Below are 6,000 nucleotides of genomic sequence, written 5' to 3' on the forward strand. Positions count from 1 at the left end.
AGGCAATACCTTCCTGCACTAATACCAGATGCGCCGAGATTTTGCGATGTGCAAAAATGCAAATGGAACAGCCGCGGCCCATGGAGGGAGTTCCGCGGGGCGGTAAGGCGGGGTGGGGGAGGGGCAGGGTGGGGGGTTCTAAAAACCATCCATATTCCGGTTTTTAGAACCCCCCACACTGCCCCTCCACCGCCCCGCCTTACAGCCCCACGGAACTCCCTCCACGGGCTGCGGCTGAAATGGAAAAACGTTCGCACATAAGGAAAGATGCAGTGGTAGGGCTCTCTCTATCAGCCGCGGTCCGTGCTGGTAACAGCGGTGGGGCCGGGTGGGGGGGGGGGGGGATTTCGAGGGAAGATGCCATGAGAAAATTAAATAAATAATTAATTTTCCCTCTTCATCGTCCCTTGAAATCCCCCCATGCGGCCCACCGCCGCAGTGCGGTTACCTGCACGGATCGCGGCTGCTCTCTATAGGGAGCCAAGTAGGTATTTTCAGATTATCAGATTATCTGACGAGAACCACCACGCTCCTTGTCTAGTCATAATAGCCTGTTTATGTTTCCCATATTATGGAAATGTAAACCCATCTTGTTTCTCCTCCAGTCAAAATTTTCTTTTAGTGAAATCGTAGCTTTCATATTTTTCCAGAGGAGATCCACTAGTAGTGTGCCTATAGTGTTAAAGAAACTGGGTGACAATTTGAGTGGTAGCATGCTTAGTGAGAAGATAATTATAGATGTTACCTTCATCTTGATTGTTTACTGCCTACCCCACTACATTATACATTTTAGAAACCATTGCAAGAGTAGTCCTTTAACTTTGGAGACAGTTGAATTCTCATTTAGTGTCAATGTTTCATTAATATACCTTCTAAATCATATGCCCAAATATTTTAGTGCCTTATTTTGGCATTTTAGGCCTGTGTCTTGTGTAAAGGAAGCAGCGCTGATTTAGAGGGAATAACTCAATTTTTTCTCTATTAAGTGACTACTCAGACACACTTGCATAATTCGCTATCACCTCCAATATGTAGGGATTACTTTGATAAATAACCATTTATCCTAACCAATGCCCGTGGATTAAAGTAGAGAGGAAGAGTCATTCTAATAAAGTCTTCACCCAAGTCAAATTGGTGTAGACTGGCTTTTAGAAAGGAACACAAGACTCTGTCAAATGTCTTTTCTGCTTCTAAAGCTATGGCAGTGGTGGCTAAATTAAGAGTTTTGGTCTTATTGTGACAAAAAGTTCTATTTCTATTGCATGCCATTCTTCCTTTGAGGAATCCCATCTGGAAGGCATTTTCCAACCTGCTAACAAACATTTGGCATACAGTTGAATCAATGTTTGTGAGTGAGATTGAACAATACTCCTTTATGTCTAATGACTATTTACATTTTTGGGGATTATAAGAATTGTCACTTTAGAGGCCGATCCTTGAATGTTTCTACTTTTGGCAAAATGTGAGAATAAGTTGTGTAATGTTGATATTGATAAAATTGATGCCAGTGCTTATAATAATTCACTCGCGTATATGAGAGAAAAACCATCACTATTATCAAAATCTCCCATCATGAACTCTCCATCAACCCTGACTCAGAAATGTGTGGTCAGGCAGACTCTCCGACTTAGGCCTGAGGTTACTGATTGACAGGTCAAAGGGGGGGTGGCAAGTAGCATGCAGACAAACGCATAAACAGGAAACTCAGGTCCATCTCACAGATATGCACAGTGACACTACAATGGTCCAAGGAGACTGGCCCCAAGAAAGAACACATGGCCGAAGGGTTGCGCACATTCCAAAAAGACCAGAAAGTCGGATGCCACATGAAGTTTGGAATACATAGGAAATCCAGACACAGCATACATAGTACACGCAGTTGTCTCCACACAAGGTTGTGACCCACCTGCTTTTGTTATCAGGGACCTCATTTATTACTCCACAGACAAGGCCTGCATTCTTTTACCAAAAAATCATCGTCAGAAGTACTTTATAACACCAGAAAACTGTATGAAGACTTGTTCAGATTGATTGTACTTTGAGACAGTCCTTAGACCCTCTTCTGTAACTGTGCTCCTGGCTGAAGTGTTTAATTAAACCAACTGTTCCTGTTTTGCCAACCACCTCTTGTCTTTTGTTTTTTCAAGGTAAATTCATATTCGAGCAACAATGGCGTGACGAGTGATTGTGCATACATTTTATAATATTTATTGATTAACCCATCCGGGCTAGGAGCTTTATCCAATTTCAGATCATACATCGTTTTAAGTATATCCTCTTGTGAAAGAGGAATATTGAGGTATAAGGAGTTTACATCTAATGTTGGGAGTGACAGACTATCAGGGAAAATCTCACAGTTTTTGGAGTTTATGATTCTATCAGGTTGGCATAGATTCCCATAAAAGTCCTCAAATGCCTCTAAAATGTAATTTTCAGCTGTAATGTTTAATCTGGCTTTATTTCTCATTACTGAAATAGTCAAGGTGTTTTTCCCAAACTTTAGGAATTTGGGAAGGTATTGTCCTACTTTATTTTTCCTTAATCCATTTACAGGTTTTCTCACAGAGATCCATTTATGTGCCTTATTGCTCAGAATTTTTTTTAATTCTTATTTAAGTCTTCAATTCAAAAAGAGCGGTGTAACATTTAGTGTGATAGAGTTTAAATTCTAGGTCTTTAATCTTGAGTTCAGATTAACTAAGGTGCTATTGTTCTTTTTTTTTATTTTTGTCCGATATTCGGTTAATCATGCTGCCTCTGATGGTGGCAATGGGGTAAAAAAATTCAGGAGTGGTGTCCTCTATGGTATTCTTGTTTATAGAATGATTGCTATCCCTCTGGAGTGCTTGTTTCATTTTGTCAGTGTCTGTGATAATGATGTTTGTCCTCCATTGTTTCAGAAGAGGCACAGGTGTGCTGAGTTCCAACTCTAGAGAAATAAGTGCATGATCTGAAATCACTAATGGTTCTATTCTGGGAGAAAGTGTTTGCTGAAGAAATTTACTTTCTCTATCGATACTTGAGTAGGAGTCATGGAGTTGTGAATCAAATGTATAATCGCTACCTGTTGGATTATACTCCCACATCAATTCAGATAATGTGACCTTCCAAGATGCGGATGTTGGGCATGAGCTCTAGAGGGTCTAAATTTCACCTTTGAAAGTCAATCTAGATTCCCATACCTGGTAAGGTTAAAGTCCCCACCTAGATTTATAACAATATTTTGTGGGAAGTCTGAAATCACTTTGTTGACAGAGGATTGGAAGTCAGGGTCATAGTTATTAGGTGCATTACTGTCAATTATGTAGAATTCAGTGTCATCCTTCTTAGACAATATTATAAGCCATCTTCCTAAATTGTCTTGTTGGTGAAAGGTGAATGTAATATTGGATTTTTCAGAATTTAAAGTAATGAAGATTTCTTCTTTTGCTGTGCAGGAAAACTTAAGCAATTATTATTTCATGTATACTTACATTTCATTGCTTCTACAGGGCCAGTCGCTGTCTCCTGTAATATAATAATATCCCCCTAGAGTTTGTGACAATGAACTGCTAGCTTTTTCCTTTCGGCATGGTGATTTAGCCCTTTTAGTATTCAGTGAGAGTACCCTTAACATCAACATTTTGTTTGTAGTCATGATCTTTTGGATTGGGTAATAGGTTGGTTAACATCACAGACTCTTTGTAGTTGGGCTCATATATCTGGTGTAGATATGGTATGAGTGATCAAGTTAAGCTCACAGTACAGGTTTAGGTGTGACTGAATGGACCATCACTGGCAGGATGGGAGGGAGGGACTGGGCACAGACTGACTTGTACACAAATATGGTGTGTCCTGTCTCCACACAACGGGATGCATACCCCTGTAGATAATCTGGAATCAGGGCAGGTAAGGCAGGACTTTTGTGAGCGTCAAAGGCATGGCCCGAAACATTTATCTCCCACTTCAAAGACACAACCGGGTATACATACTGGACCTCAGACACCACCATTTCAGTACACTTCTGGACCTGTGAATACTCTGCAAGTATTAAGGACTGCTGTGCTGCTGAAGGACTGCCACTCTGCTGGACTTCACTCTTCTGTACTCCTGCTTTGCTTTAATGCCTGCCGCCTGCTGCCTTCTTGCCTGGGTGAGAAGGACTGGACCTGAATCTTTTGAAACTAGAACCCAAAGTTACTCCAAGGGCTGGTTGGCTGGTCTGCAGATCTGATACCTCAAGGGCATAACAGGCTTCCAACAACTTTGCATCTGAACATGGACTCTAACATCTGTGAGTCTACCCTGCCAAGTGGTGCCACACCAGTCCTGGACCCTTGGTAGTGGGCCTAGGATGCTCTTCCAGCCTGTGAATCCCACAAAAATGATGCATCTCCTCTGCTGTGCAGCGCAACCTAGAGCATAACCGATGCATCTCCACTGCTGTGTGGATTCGACTGATCGCAAAAGACTTGCATCGCTACTACAGCCCACACCGCATTAAGAATCATCACTGCGTGACACACCCTCATCACAGACCTTTGCTTCTATTATCGACTGCAGCCTCAATGATGTCGCTGGACCCCTGCATCGCAGCCTTGCATCTCCTCTGTGCTAACGCATTACGCCAACTACGCATCACATTCCCAGCACTGGACTTGGCATAACAAGCCCTGTTGACGAGATCCCCGAAACAACAGGATCTTGCACCGTAGCTTCGCCACATCTCAGAATCGATGCATCGCCTCGGCTATATGACACATATTCAACACAGATCCATGCAATGCTTCACAAACCAGGATTGAAGGTAATTTTGTTCAGAAGGCCTGAGTCCCTGAGGCTGGATCGGGATCCATCACAGCTCACCTGAACTGTGACCAGATATCCACAGTTGGCCCTTTATGCATTTTGGTGCTATTTTCTCAACCAAAAAAGTAACAAATTAAACATCTCCAGTATTGCCATAGTTGGTATCGTTTTATTTATGAAATTAAGCTCTATTTTCATAATTAGTGGTGGACACCTTCTATGGCATATTTTCGATGTGTTGCACCAATACTTTAGATATTTCCTATAAGTTAAGCCTGATTGCTCTATGCCAAGCTACCAGGGGGTGAGCACAGGTTAATTTGGAGCTTGCTGGTGAGATTTGAGGTTGCAACTTGACCAGGACTCACAGACCAGTCAAGCAGCAACCCACTTTCTGTTGGTGTGAGATACCAGAACAGAGGATACAATTAATGTCTGAATGAGGATTGTTAATAAAATTGCACCTTCAAGGCATGTAGGCTATATGGTTATGATAATCCACAGAAATACCAGAATAGAACCAGTGTTAAATCTACCAGCACAGCAACCGTCTCTAAAATGTAAGCAAACAAGGAAGTAACACAGAGGGTTTTGAAAAATGGCAGTACAAGCCAAACATGCGTGCCAGATGCCTCAAGATTGGGAGCATCCAGATGGCTCAAGAGGGAAAGGAAAACAGGTATGCAGGAATAGTAGAGCGAGTTTCTATTTCATTACCTGCTGATTACTGGTCCATTGCAGAGGGTTTTATCCCCGGTAGAACATTTGGAAGGTTATCAGGGTCATTTGAGAGCCTGGGTGTATCATATGAAGATGATTTTGAAGTAAGATGGGCCCACAAAAAAATGAGATATATATTGATCTCTGATTTGCTTCAGGTGAGTATAAAATCCTTTCCTGTGAAGCATTGTGTATTTCACATAGTCTTGAGAGATGCTAATTCTTTCTCCTTCCCATGTTGTATACTGGTGCTTCTTCATGTAACTGAGAATTTCTTCAGAGTGCTTGTATCTCAGATGTCAAAAAATCATATCCCATGGGTATTTCATGGTTTTAAGAGATTCCAAGGAGGATTTGCTAGATGGTAATCTCTCTATTTCATAATCTTTGGCAAAAGATACATTCATTATAAGAGGAATCCACAGTTCAAAAAATTCCACACAAGTTCGCTGCATTATCCACACCTTCCGGGAGATCAAAAATCCTCAAGTT

Source organism: Triturus cristatus, chromosome 12 (assembly GCF_964204655.1).
Source record: "Triturus cristatus chromosome 12, aTriCri1.1, whole genome shotgun sequence".
Lineage (NCBI taxonomy): Eukaryota > Metazoa > Chordata > Amphibia > Caudata > Salamandridae > Triturus > Triturus cristatus.